At 34.3% G+C, this 14,207-nt stretch overlaps 1 long non-coding RNA gene across 1 annotated transcript; it reads right to left on the bottom strand.

The window, feature by feature from the left end:
- Positions 1-10,309: 10,309 nt before the first annotated feature.
- Positions 10,310-11,047, bottom strand: LOC133848411 (uncharacterized). Its single transcript, XR_009895261.1, has 3 exons — positions 10,771-11,047; positions 10,687-10,715; positions 10,310-10,620 (listed from the first exon to the last, which is right to left on the bottom strand). It is a non-coding gene; the product is annotated as an uncharacterized LOC133848411 (long non-coding RNA).
- Positions 11,048-14,207: the final 3,160 nt, after the last annotated feature.

The raw sequence follows: 14,207 nt of genomic DNA, 5'->3' as shown, positions 1-14,207 counted from the left end.
CTGATTTTAATTGCTTCAAACATGTGCGTGCACATTGCACATCATTGTCTGATTCTCCTCTTTTCTCTCTCTCTCTCTTTCACTCTCGGATTCTCTGTCTCACTCTTAGCTTTCACTCTGTGTGTGTGTGTGCCGCATCCTTTTTTGGCGCTGTCAACATTATTTCACGTTTTGTGCTTGCCACTTGGCAGACAACTTGATGACCCTCCTCTTTGTGTTTCACTGCCGCTGTCCAACTACAACACGTACCATGTCCCATGTGTGTCTCCAGCTCACTTTCTCCATCTCCATCTCTCAGCTCTACTCTCTTCTCTCTCTGTGTGTGTGTTTATCTCGCCAGCGCTCGCTGCGTCTTTTTATGAGCTTTGTCGGGCTTTGATGTTAATTACCCTGTAACAACGACGTTGTTGTACCTTCCTCCTGTTCTTGCCACCAAAATTCAACACCCAACCACCCACTTGGCGTCAAGCTGCAGCCCCCGCTGGCTACGCTGCTCACAACCGAAAAGCAATGGCAAAGATAGTCAAAGAAGTTGCGTGTCATGATGGCGAAAAGAACTCGACTTCCAGTTATCCTCTAATGTTTACTCTTTAGTAAAGCATTCCTAAGAAAAGAAAAACTAAAAGTCAAATCTTAATCTTAATTATGGCGCTTCATCAACATTAAATTTATTTATTAGGCACTGCAAGTTGTGCTTCTAACTCACAGAAATCTATGTAGCAAATTTTATATTTCTAGTTTAAATATTCTCTGAGTTGCAGCCACAAATGCAAGCGGACAGACAGCCAGACGGATGCGTTAGCATACTCAATTTTAGTTAATTATCAGAGGGAGCACAATAGTAAAGAAAGTAAAAACTAAAACTAAAATTTGTAATTGTGTGAAATTCATATTTTTGCAACTATCTCACGCAACATTTTATCACTTTTTTATTGCTCTTAATCGACTTTAGATTTATTTTTTAAGCACTGCAAGTTGTGCTTCTAACTCACAGAAACCTGCGTAGCAAATTTCAAGTTTGTAGCTTAAATATTTTTCGAGTTGCACCCGCAAATGCAAGCGGACAGACAGCCAGACGGATGCGTTAGCATACTCAATTTTTGTTAATTATCAGAGGGAGCAATGGGTATAAAAAGAAACTACCCAAAAAGCAGTCAACGCTTTGGTAAACAAAACAGCAGCCGGCAGCGTTGACTCTCTGTGAGTGTGTGTGTGTGTGTGTGTGGCCAAGATTATCTCCAAGGACCTATAAATCCAGTCATTAAAGTCAAAGTCACAAGACGTTGCCGGCTTATCAGCGTCGGGAGCGCAGCGTTGCCACTTGGGTAGCACTCGCTGTGTTTTATAATAAAATTAAGCTAAAATACACACAGACAGACAGACAGACAGACAGAGACTCTCACACACAGCTTTGTCTAGCTGCTGCTTGTCGTTCTTCTTTATTTTTGGCTTCATTTTTATTGCACGCATGTAGTTGGCACTCTGCGGTGTTGTTGTCTGCTTGAGAGTTGCCAGATGTTTTTGGGGCTGCCATCGAGTATGTGCAAATGAGCTTTACCTCATCCTCCTTTTGTCTGTTCTGTTCACTCTTTATTCCACTGTGACATAAGTAAAGAGTTGCTTAAAGTTGGAAATGAAATTATTGCAACGTGCAGTGCAACTGCAATTGGCAATTGGCAGTTGAAAGGAAACAATTTCCAAATTGAAATAAAAAATGACAACAATTGACAATTGATACAGAGTTTAGCATGAAATTTATAGCATTATAGCGAAATAATTCTTGCTACAATATACATTGGAAATTTAAATGTGTGAATAACTAAAGTTTAAATGCGGAATATTAGGTTAACAATCAAATGGAAATTAAACAGATTCAAATACAAACTTTAGAATACTTTTTCTTTTTATAATTCAGGTAAAAATTTTAATCTTTTGTTTTGATTAAAGTGTGATATAGATTACTAGATAAGCTTTAAAATTTAGCGCTGTCCACTTGTAAATTAAGCGCTGCCAATTTGTCATAATATGTAGCAAAAAATATAAATTTTTCTATGGTTAGTTGCTTTCCATTTAGCGCTGTCAACTTGTTAATTAAGCGCTGCCATTCTGCCGTAATATACAGCGAAAAATATTCACATATGCAACTCAAATTTAAATAGGTAACAAAATTCAAAATAAATTCCATTTAAAGGCGACTTCCTCGACCAAAACTATTTTGTCTGACAATCAGTTGGACATGTTCAATTTCTTGCGAAATAAATCAAGTGCAAATAAACTTGTCAGCAAGAAGTTAATATGGAAGGTCTCTGAAATTTCAAGCAACTCACTCTACTTAAGCTGGCTGGCGTCTGCCACTTACTATCGTCATCTCCTTCTTCGACTGCCATTTGATTGCTGATCTCTGGCACTTCGATTATGTCAGTTACAATCGCTGCCTTAAGCCAAATTTGTTGAAGGGCAAACGAGGGCAATTGGCAGCTTGAGACATGCCAAGACTGGACCCAAAACTACCCTCACCCTTCTCTTCATCTCCCCATCTCTCTTCTCACACACACTGGGAAATCCACTTAACCCACCGAGGCGCGGACTCTATTAAAAATGCTTAGAAATGCGCTTAACATTCTCTCGTACATTCGCATATGTATTGCAAATAAATCTCCATATGTGAGTTGACAGTCCCAGTCTCCCAATCTCTAGCGCTGCCGCAACACCCTGTGGGCCTGCCAACCTGCACTCAAGGCGCTGACAGCGGTGCTGTCTTAGCTAAAAAACGGCTAAGTATATGGAGAAATTTAAAAGTGATTTTATAGTGCTGAAATTAACCTTTAGAGTTAAATGAATAATTGTGATTAGATAAACAGGTTAGTTGCTTAGCTTTTAAATGTGTTCAAATTTAGGATATATTTCAAACATGTTAAATTAACAAAAAAAGAGGAAAACAGCTTAAAAATGTGAGAAGCTTCTAAAATTTTTTACATTTACATTTTAACTTTGCGAAATGAGATTTCATAACATTTCCAATTTTTCGATGATTGTTAAATTTACTTGTTCGAAAGTTTTCAAAATATTCTTTTCAGTTCTAATTAGTTATTATAATATAATATGTGTACAAATTTAACGAATACATAGTTTTTTATTATTTAAAAGTCGGTTCGATTTTTTATTGATATTTCGATGATTTTCTATTCATTTCATTAATGCTCTTAAACTATACTTTTACTGATCTAAATGATTATTATAAAATGTGTACAATTTTAATGAATAGTTTTTAATTTATATTATTCGAAACTCGATAAGAGCCCATTTTAATATTTCGATAATTTTTTAACTTTTGCTTTTTATAATATGTGTACAATTTCTTAAAACTGAAAACTTTGTTAAATGGAAAGTTAAATCGTGAAGGCATTAAAATAATTTGAAATGTAAGTCGCAAGCTTTTCATATAATTTTAACACTGCTAAACCACTAGCTAAAAAAAGGCTAACTCTCGCAGCACTGACAACAGTTGTGATTTTCGTTGGTTGGTGTTTTTTTTTTTTGAGTCGAATTGCAAGATTTTGGCTGTAGCTGTAGCCTGTCGCTTAAAAGCCATAAATAACTCATGGCTTGTTGCCTATTTCGGCTGCTGTCGATAGTTATCGAAAGCCAGTTACCCTCCCCCTCGCCCCCCCCTCCGCTGCTAAGAGGCATGCCCCTGACTCAATGCTTGGTCAGCAGCTGCCAGAAGTCACAGCGAAAGTTTTGTGTTTTGTGTTGGCATTCGACACAAAAGTGAGTAAAAAATGCCGCATGACTTTAATGGGGAAAAGGCAATAGACAATAGCAAAGAGAGAGAGTGAGAGAGAAGGGAATGGGGGATGGGAAAAGGGGGAAGGGGATGAAAGTGAGAGCGAGTTGTGATTTGCACTAATTTGGCGAATGTTGCCTGTCAAATTGCCTGCCATGTGTGGGTGTCATTAATGTCGACAGACAGACAAAAGGCGACGCACAGCGAAATGGCATTCCATAAATGTGTGTGTGTGTGTGTGCGAGTGTGTGTGTGTGTTGGTTGGTTGTGTCGTCAGACAGTTGCAGACACAGAGACGACTCATTAATGCCACTCATCAAAACTATAACTAATGTAAGGCAAAAGGAGACCAAGCGACAGCATGTGACGCATGAATATCCTGACACTATAAATGATGGCAGTTAGCTTTGAGAAGGAAGGGGGAGAAAGGGAGAGACAATGAAGGGGAGTGTTTTGCCCTGTCGAATGCGCGTAAATTGCTGCTAATTTTGTTTATCGCAGGACAATTATCCAAGCGAACGAACTGACAAATGAGCCGACGCACACATGTCTCTCTTCATATCGGGTTTGTCTTTCTGTCTGTCTGTCTGTCTTTCTGTCTGTCTGTCTGTCTGTCTGTCTCTCAGTCTTTCTGTCTGTCTTTCGCTTCATTGCTCCATTTGTGGCGCCTGAAAGTATGCAACTGGCTTTAAAGCCGCGCCAAACAGAAAACCCCAACAAACACGTTCGCATCTTTATCCAATTATGAATTTTTGTCATTATGCCGAGGCCATGGCAATAGCCAAAGACCTCCCACGCCTCCTCTTCTGTTCCCTCTCCCCTCTCCTTTCTCTCTCTGTGAGTGTGCGACAAAAAACGAACGCAAAAATCTCATTATGATTTCATTTCGTTCAAATGAAGAGCTCGTGCTGGGGGCACAAATACAGCTACCGCTGTGTCCAGCTGTTGTAGTCGGGAATAATGAGTGGAAGGGGACAGGGGACAGGGGAAGGGGGACAAAGGAGGAGGTGGGGGAGGCGATGCTGCGACGCGTCGCATGTGTTGTGCCAGCATTTGCCGTTGGCTTCTTTGTCGTTCTCGTTGGTCCTGCAATTGGTCGCTGCAACAAAACCAACAACTTGACTTTGACTCCAAGCGCGTCTACATCGCCCACCTTACCCCCCACCTCCCTCTCTGTGTATCCTGTTGTCTCGTTGTCCTGTTTTTTGTCCCGGCGACTCGGGCAACTCTCCTGCGCGCTGCCGTGGACAACGGATAAGGCGATAAATTTATTTTAAAATAAAATTTACTTTCCCACTGCTGTTGCTCGTTTCTTATACCCTGCAATCGGGCTAAGCCAAATGGGGTATACAGCATTGATAAATTTTATGTGAAATATAGCTTTAAATGTATTTCGCATTTTATAACCTATTAGAGCGTATTCTTAATTCATTTTGTATGTAAAGTATATTTTATTAATAAGTTTTTCATTAATTTTAAGCGTACTAATTATTTGTTGTATTATTTTTAATTTGAACTAATTTTTTTTAAAGAATTAATCGTATTTTGTTTTCATTGTTATGTTATTTAATACTTTTGGTATATTCTATACACTATGGTATATTTTAAATGTACTAGTATCATATATAGAATAGTATATATCAAAAGAAAAATAATTGCATTAAAAATAAAATGAAATTATATAAATTCTTAACAATTAAAATATACCACAGTGTATAGCATATACTAAAAGTTAAACCAATTCACCGATATACCGAATATAGTCTTTGTGTGGTATTTAAATTAAATTAAATAAAACTTATTATCTAAACTTTTCTTATATTCCTTTTGATATAATTTTTAATGCAGTTTGTAATACATTTGTATATTAACATCATTATTCTATGTCTTTGTTATATACTTTTATTATTTTTCTATGTAGTTTAGTATATTTCATTTAGTATATTTTTAGTGGGTATTTTTGCTGTCATCCCATTTACCTGTGGTATCTAAATTTCTTTTTTTTTATTTTGTATTTTTTATTTTTTGTGTATTTTCTTCTTATTGTTGTTGCTGTTTAATTTTGTTTGCTTTCTCGCTGCGTGGTCGCTTTCCCCCTCCGCCTCCGCCTCAACATCCCATCCCCTCCCCCTCCCCATTTCCATCTCTATATCTTCATTCTATGGCCATCCTCGTGTTCTCTTTAAATATGTATTTTTCCAGCTTGTTGCTGTTGCTGTTGCTGTTGTAGCTTGTGCTCACCTTAACGGCAAAAAAATGTGCTGCTGCTTTTGTTATTATTATTGCTGTTGTTGTTGTTGCTGTTGTTGTTGTTGTTGCTGTTTGTCCTGTCGTATTTAAATTAAAATGTTATTTATGTCAGCTGTTTGATTTCTTAACTTACCTAAAACCCCGCCCCCCTTTTATTTACCCTGCGGCAACATTATTTTTTTCCTCGTTTTCCTTCGCATTTTCTTTTGTATTAGAAAATCGCCAGCACAACAGCAACAACGCAAAATAAGCAGCTTAGTTAGTGTTAAACGGCTGGTACTGATGCGTAAGGCCATCCCTTGGCCAGAGGGGTGAAAGCAGTGGGAGGGGAATGGCGAAAGGGGAGGGAGAACACTTTACAGAGTGGTTGCAAGTCTTTGATGCAACTGAAAATTGCAACTCATTTCCTTGATGTATGCAACAGTCTTTTCCATTTCCATTTCCTTTTCTCCTTTCTCACACTCTTTTTAGCTTTTCTTTTCTTGCTGGCAAATCGAAGATGCAAGTTCATTTAGATATATATCTTGATATTAAAACGTATTTAACCTTTAACCTTAGACAACTTTGACATGCTTTTTCCTTTACATTTTTCCGTTTCTTTTGAATGTTTTGCCTGTATTATGCTTTGATTTTTCATAGATTTCAATGTCGACTTTGGAGTGAAAGAAAGGAATGAGGATTTAAATTATATCGCTTTGAGTTTTATATTAAGCTATTGAATATTGCTGTGTTTATATATATTTTTTGTATTTTATATATATTTTTTATGTACAAATCTTTTTTTCTCCCTTTTTTATTTACAATCTATAAATATTAATAAAATATATCAAAAAATTACCTTAAATTTGTTGTTTAATGCTTAATTTGTTTATAATCTTCCAAATAACTTATGGTATAACATCTATATTTCTTTACAGATCATACGATAATTTGTTGAACTGCAACAAATCAAGGTAAGTTATGCAATAATACAAAAGTTAAATAGTTCTTATTCAATTGTGATCAACTTAGCACTCGCTGCATATACATAATTAGTGACTAGTGAAGTGACTAGTGAAGTGGCAGTAACTAGTGTATTGAGTGACAAAAATAATAAATCTTGTTCCATTTTATGCTAAGAATATTGTTAAACTTGTTGCCATATCTACAATTTGTAGTTATTTTCAAGTACTTAAAATTCTTGAAGAAGCTTTTAAGTAGAATCACAGTGACTAGTGCAGTAACTAGTGCAGTGGCTAGTAACAAAAGTTTCCGCATTTTTAATTTCCAAATTCTCAATAAATATCCCATTTTAATGCTAGGAATATCTTAACAATCTGGTATATTTTGCACTCTATGGCATATTTTTATTACAGTATTATACACATATACCATGTGTGTGGTATAATATAAGTATTTTGTGTGGTATATTAAATTGATATATTTTAAGAATAATAGTATTTTAGTTGCCTTGGCTAACAATCTGGTATATTTTGGACTCTATGTCATACTTTGAATGTAGTATTGTATAAATATACCATATGTAGCATTTGGTAAATTTTTGGTATATTTTGTGGTATATTAATTCGGTATATTTTAAGAACAATAGCATTTTTATTGCCCTGGCTAACAATCCGGTATATTTTGCACTCTATGGCATACTTTGAATGTAGTATTATATGTAGGATATATGTAGGATTTGGTATATCTTTAGTATTTTGTGTGGTATATTAAATTGGTATATTTTAAAAATAATAGTATTTTAATCGCTTTTGGTTAACAAGCTGGTATATTTTAGACAATATCGCATATTTTGAATACAGTATTATACAAATATACCATGTGTAGCATTTGGTATAGTATATGTATTTTGTGTGGTATATTGTGCACTCTATGGCATACTTTGAATGTGGTATTATATAAATATACCATGGTATATCTTTAGTATTTTGTGCGGTATATAAATTTGGTAGTTGGATTGACTAACAATCTAGTATATTTTCGAATCTATGGTATATTTTGAATATACCATTTGTATGTGTATGCATTTGGTATATTTTTCGTATTTTGTATGGTATATTAACTTGGCTTGGCTTTTGCTTTTTTAATTGTTCTTATTGTCGTTGAATCTTTCAATTGAAATGTTGTGGCTTTAATTCTTAGCGTATGTAAATTGAAATATTTGAAAACTAGTCCAAAATGTGTCTCGCATAGGTTTGTCTTTAATTAAAATCTTAATCCCTGACTGACTCAAAGCTGTTGACTCTTTAATCCGCTTTAAAGCACAACTGTTTTAATTGGGAAGCTGAAACTATAAGTTTACAGCCAGAGTTGTGTGTGTGTGTAGAGGAGACACACACACACATATATTTATGATATGGTTGAAGATGCTTAAGTGCTTGAAAGTGGTTTCAATTGTAAGATAAATATTTGATCAACAATTGAGAAAAGTATGTTAAAAATACTTTGTATTATAAATTACTTAAGGGAAAACTGTGGCCCGAGCATTGGAAAATCCTTTAACCTAAGAGTGTGTGAGTGAGTGTAGAAATATGTGTGTGTGTGTGTGTGTGTGTGTGTGTGTGTGTGTAGAACTGTGTGTGTGTGTGTGTAGAACTGTGTGTGTGTGTGTGTGTGTTTCATATCTATACACATGCTCGATGCTTTTTATTGCTGGCTGCTTCAACAATTTTGCCAACATTTTGTTTTATTTCATTTTGTTGTCATTGTTGTTGTTGTTCTGCTTCTTCTTCTTCTTCTGCTTGTTCTTCTTCTTCTCGTGTCTTGTGTAGTTGTTGCTATTGCTTTAGCTGGTTTTCATTTGTTCGTCTTCCTCTTGAGAGGCTTTTGTTGATTTCTGGCTGACTGGGCTTCAGCTCTTCACTCATTTTCCATTTCTTTTCACACAGCGTTGTTGTCTCTCCCCCTCTCCCTTCTATCTTCCTCACTCCTTCTGCCTGCACTCTTCTCTGTCCCACACACTTTGCTGCTTCTCTCGTTGCTTTCTTTTTCCTCATGTTTTTTTCCTCTTTCTTTTTTTTTGCCATCATTTTAGCTCGTGTTGTTGCCATTTTGTCACTGTGTGTGCGACGACTCCGACTTGCTTCTGATTGGACACATCACACACACGCACACACACATATGCGACACACACACATACACACACACAGACACACACTCATGGCCATTTTGTAGGCTCCACCCACCCGCACACTGAGAGATTCGGTCTCTGCTCTTCGCCTATATACAAAACTCTTAATACATAAGCACAGCCAGCATCTACTCTTCTCCCCTCCCTCTCCCCTCTCCCCTTTCCCCTTCCCACCTCTCAGCCCACACAATGGTCATGTGTGTATGTTGTGACTGTATGTGTGTATGTGTGTGTGTGTGTGGGCGTGTGTTTGTTTGGGGCGCGCCAATAGAACAGATAAATCGATTCCATTTTCAGCTTTCAGCTTTCGCCAGTTGTTGTTCTCCAACGTTCTTCCTCTTCTTCTTCTTCGTCTTGGCTTTTGTTGTTGTTGCATTTCAAGCTGCAAAAATTGTTGTATGTTGCATAACTTTTTTTTCTTTTCTTTCTTTTCTTTTTTTTTTTTGTGAAAACGTTTTTGCCATCTGAACGATTTGGCTCGACTGAAAATCTTTTCTCTCCCTCTCTCTGTCTCTCTTCCTCTCCCTAACTCGGTTGCCCCTACATATGTACATATAACCCACTCAGTAGTCACCTCCCCCACTACCCCCCTCCCCCCTAGTTGGTGCTCAAGCACTAATTTAGCATTCCATGGACACAGTCGAGTGAGGCACAAACACGAAGCTCCAGCTTAATGCGATCACAGTGTCTCATATTCGTAGGCATACACTGCAAAAAATTCTTATTAACCAATAGAAAATTATTTTTAAAACTAAAGTTTACTTTCTCATTTTTTGATTTTTATTCATTTCATATTTTTTTTATTTATTTTTAATTAATTTATTATATATTTTAGTTAGTTATTTTTTTTTATTTTTATTTATTTCTGATTTTTGTGTTTTTTATATTTATTTTTAATAATAATTTATAATTAATTAATTAATTAATTTATAATAATTAATAATATTTATAAAAAAAATAATTAATTTTTTATTATTTATTATTTATATATTTTAAATGTTAAATTTGTGTTTATTTTGTATTTATTTGCTTTTTTTTTATTTAATTTTATTTTATTAATATTCTTTTTAAAATTTTAGTTTTCTTATAATGGTTACTTTATTATAATATTATTTATTATTATTTTATTTTAATTTTGTATTTTTTTTATTTATCTATTTTTATTTACTTACTTTTTATTTTATTAAAACCATTTTTAAAATTGTTGTTTACTTATAATGATTAATTTATTATCATTATTATTATGTTTATTTCTTTTTAAATTATTTTTTTGTGTTTGTTTCTTATTTTATTTTTTTTTTAATTTTTTTTTGTTTAGTTATTTTTTTTTTATTTTTCATTCATTTGTTTAATTTGTTATCATTATTATTAATGATTATCTTAAAACTAATCTATTCTACTTTTTCATGATGTTCTTCTATTTTTAGCAGCTCCAAATCTAATGTTATTTTTTCTGCAATCGAAATGTTGCGATTAAATTAAGAAAGTTTTTGAAGAATACTTGTAGTCGTTAGATTACCTAGCGCTTTTTTAATGTTCTTCCTTCTGCTAAAAGATAACTTAGATTAATGCTAATTACAATTGCAAAACAACTGAAACTTACTTCTTTTTTTTGCTTGCGTCTTGCGAACTTCTTCGATAATCCTTTCCACTTCAAGGCGGGCTTTTTCGTGAATCGATAGATTTGGTATTTCGCTGGGCGGATATTCCTCAAAGGCAGCTGGCGATTGCATCTCATTTTCATAAATCACTGAAGGTTGTAATCTTTTCAAATCCAAATGCACTTTCAATCCCATTTTTTGAATACCAAACATTAACAAGAACGATATGAATAAAGCAAAAAAAAATCTGAGCACAGTAGAGCAACGAAATTTTATTGCTATGATCGAATGAAAATTAAAAGCATACTTTTCTTATTACATTTTGTGAGTGGAAAAATTACCAAATTTATAATTAATCGAGAAACGAGAAACTAAAATCTCAGAGCAAACTTTGTCTATTTAGTTTTGACAATCTGATATATATTATATACTTCATAGTATATATAGTATTTTTTGATTGTGGCAGTATATCAGTATACGCAGTAAAGCTTCTGGTATATTTTAGTATATTTGGTATATTGAGTCGAGAATAGTATATGTAGTATATTTTGATAATAGTATTATATTATATTATATCGATATACTCAGTATAGCTTTTAATATATTTTACTATATTTTGTATATTGAGTCAAGTATAGAATAGTTAGTATATATTGATTGTAATAGTATATCGATATACTAAGTATAGCTTCTAGTATATTTTAGTATTTGTGATATGTTGAGTAGAGTATAATATTGTATAAATATTATATTTTGTCTGTAGTATATTGATATACTCAGTATAGCTCTTTGTATATTTTAGTATTTTTGGTATATTGAGTGGAGTTTAGTATAATAAATATTTAGTATGTTTTGTTTGTAGCAGTATATTGAGTATGTCAGTATAGCTTTTGGTATATTTTAGTATTTTTTTGGTATCGTGTCTCCTTTTCAATTTATTTACATTAAATGTAACTTCGGTATATTAATTTAGTATTTCATATTAATTTGTAATTTTGTATATATTTATCTATATTTTCAAATAGGATTGTCTTATACACAGTTTCTATTATAATTTCGATGCATGCTGTTGTCGATTTCATACATAGTTGGCCTGAGTTTTCTGTCAGTGTAGCTGTGGGATATATCGAAAGGCAGCTGTAGCCGATAATAATACCAGCAGGAACTTCAAAAGAGCACGGAAATGATTTCATTACCAGACACGTTCGGCGCATCACGTGGCCAGCTGAGGCAGCTCAAGCTCAGGCTCAAGCTGCTGCTGCCTTAGAGGTGGGCGTGGCAGGGGGGGGAGAGAAGGGGAGGTGCGCTATATGGCAGCTGTAAAGTGTGTGCGAAAACTCTTAAGAGCCACTGTCACGTACGCAGCGCCGCACGAAGCGTTTTTATTAAGCTGCAAGTAGTGGAGGAGATGTGGTCTAGGGGGAGGGGGGAAGGTGGGAGAAGGGGAAGGGGTGGCAAGGTAGCGAGCGGCATTGATTACCAATTCAGCGGTCATCTAATCACGGCCTGAGCTAAGGCCACGGAACGTGCCACATGGGGCAGCTAACGAAATCCGTCAGCTAATTAAAACACACTAAAGACGAAGTCTTGCCTCTCGTTCACTCTCTCTATCTCTTTCTCTGTCACTCAATGCATGTGTGTGGCATACTTTCATACTTTCAACGCAGCGCAGCGCAATTTATGAACCATAATTTCTATAAGCCAACAACTAACACTCACTCCCCCAATTTGATTTCCCTTTCTCTCTCTCTCTCCTTCTCTCTCTGTCAACCTACACGACAATATTCTGCCTCCCTCCCTCCCCCCTCTGTATCGTTTGTCTTATGGCAACTGTGTCGCGACGTTGAGGCTAAGCGACAAATGCGGCGGCAATTTAGTTAATTGCCTGCAATTATCCTAATGAGCGCCTCGCCTGAGCCCCAAGCAAAGCCAATGTCGCAAGCATAAGATTCTCTCCCCTTCCCTTTCCTTTCGGCTTCTGGGAGACAGTTGTTGTTCGCGTATAAATATATATTTCTTGATGGGGGCCAACTTATTGTATTTATGACCTTATGGCGTCTGCCTTGCATTTAACAATTAGTTGCTGCCTCACCAACAAAAAGGGGGAATTCCACACAACTCACAAGGCAAGTGTCATCCATCTGCAGATAGCGACAAGGAAGAGAGAAGGAATTACACATATAGAATTATGATTTTGAAACTCGACAAATATCTTCAACAACTATTGAAAATCCTTTTTGAACGTTTATCTTTTATTGTTTCAAATCAGTTTTTTTCTTATGACTATTATTTCTGTTTTGTGTGGCATTATTTGTATTTATAGTTAAAACGAGAAATTTACTTTTAACGTAATTCAGAAAACATTATCTGTTCAATTTATTGAATTTAGAATAAGCTAAAGTACTTGGCAGGTTTAAATTTTAGTATTTTACTATGGTATATACTAACAAAACGCAGCTAAGTTATAGTATTTTAGTGTCAAAATTGGTCTATACTAACGTAAAACAGCTCAATTCTTGCATTTTATTGATGACATTGGTATATACAAAATTAATGCAGCTCAATTTTAGTATTTTAATATCAACATTGGTATATACTAAAGTAATGAAGCTCAATTTTAGTGTCATAATTGGTATATACTATCAAAACGCATCTCAATTTTAGTATATTACTGGCCACATTAGTATATAACAAGGCAACACAGCTCAATTTTAGTATTTTATTGACCAAATTGGTATATACTAACGTAACAAAGCTCAATTTTAGTATATTACTGACAAAATACTTACAGGGTAATCTTCTAAAATATTATTTCACTAAAATGGTAAAATACTAACCTACTGATATACTAATATACTTATATACTAAAATGATAATATACTAAAATACTTATTATACTATACTTATACTAATTTACTAATATACCAATACTCTAATACCCCAATATACTAATATAGCAATATACTAATATGCTAATATACCAATCTACTAATAGACTATTATACTATATACTATTAATATACTAATTTAGAACATAATAACATAATAATATAGTATAATAATATTAGCATAAATCAAGATTCTAATAAATTATAATCTTTATATGAATTTTCCTTTTTCAATCAATTCAATGGTCCATTTCCTATTTCCTGTCTATAATTTTTTTGGCAACTGATATTTTTGAAAAGTTTCTCATTTAAGACGCTGCAGTTGAGAAGCAATTTCATTTCATTACCAACTTTTGAGAATAACAACTTTTTATTATGAATTAAGTGCTTCATTTACATTACTTCGATTAAATTTCTGTAAGAATATTAAGCATTACATGTTTGTCGATTAATTTATTTATTTCTCCACAATAATCTTTAATAAATTTCTTGCTTGAAGTTTTCGCTAAGCTGTTTTCCCAGTCCTACATGGAAATGATTTCATTTGGAGT

The sequence above is a fragment of the Drosophila sulfurigaster genome, chromosome X, assembly GCF_023558435.1.
Source record: "Drosophila sulfurigaster albostrigata strain 15112-1811.04 chromosome X, ASM2355843v2, whole genome shotgun sequence".
Taxonomy (NCBI): domain Eukaryota; kingdom Metazoa; phylum Arthropoda; class Insecta; order Diptera; family Drosophilidae; genus Drosophila; species Drosophila sulfurigaster.
Note: the sequence above shows the minus strand (reverse complement) of the source record. Positions and strands in the feature narration are given on the sequence as shown.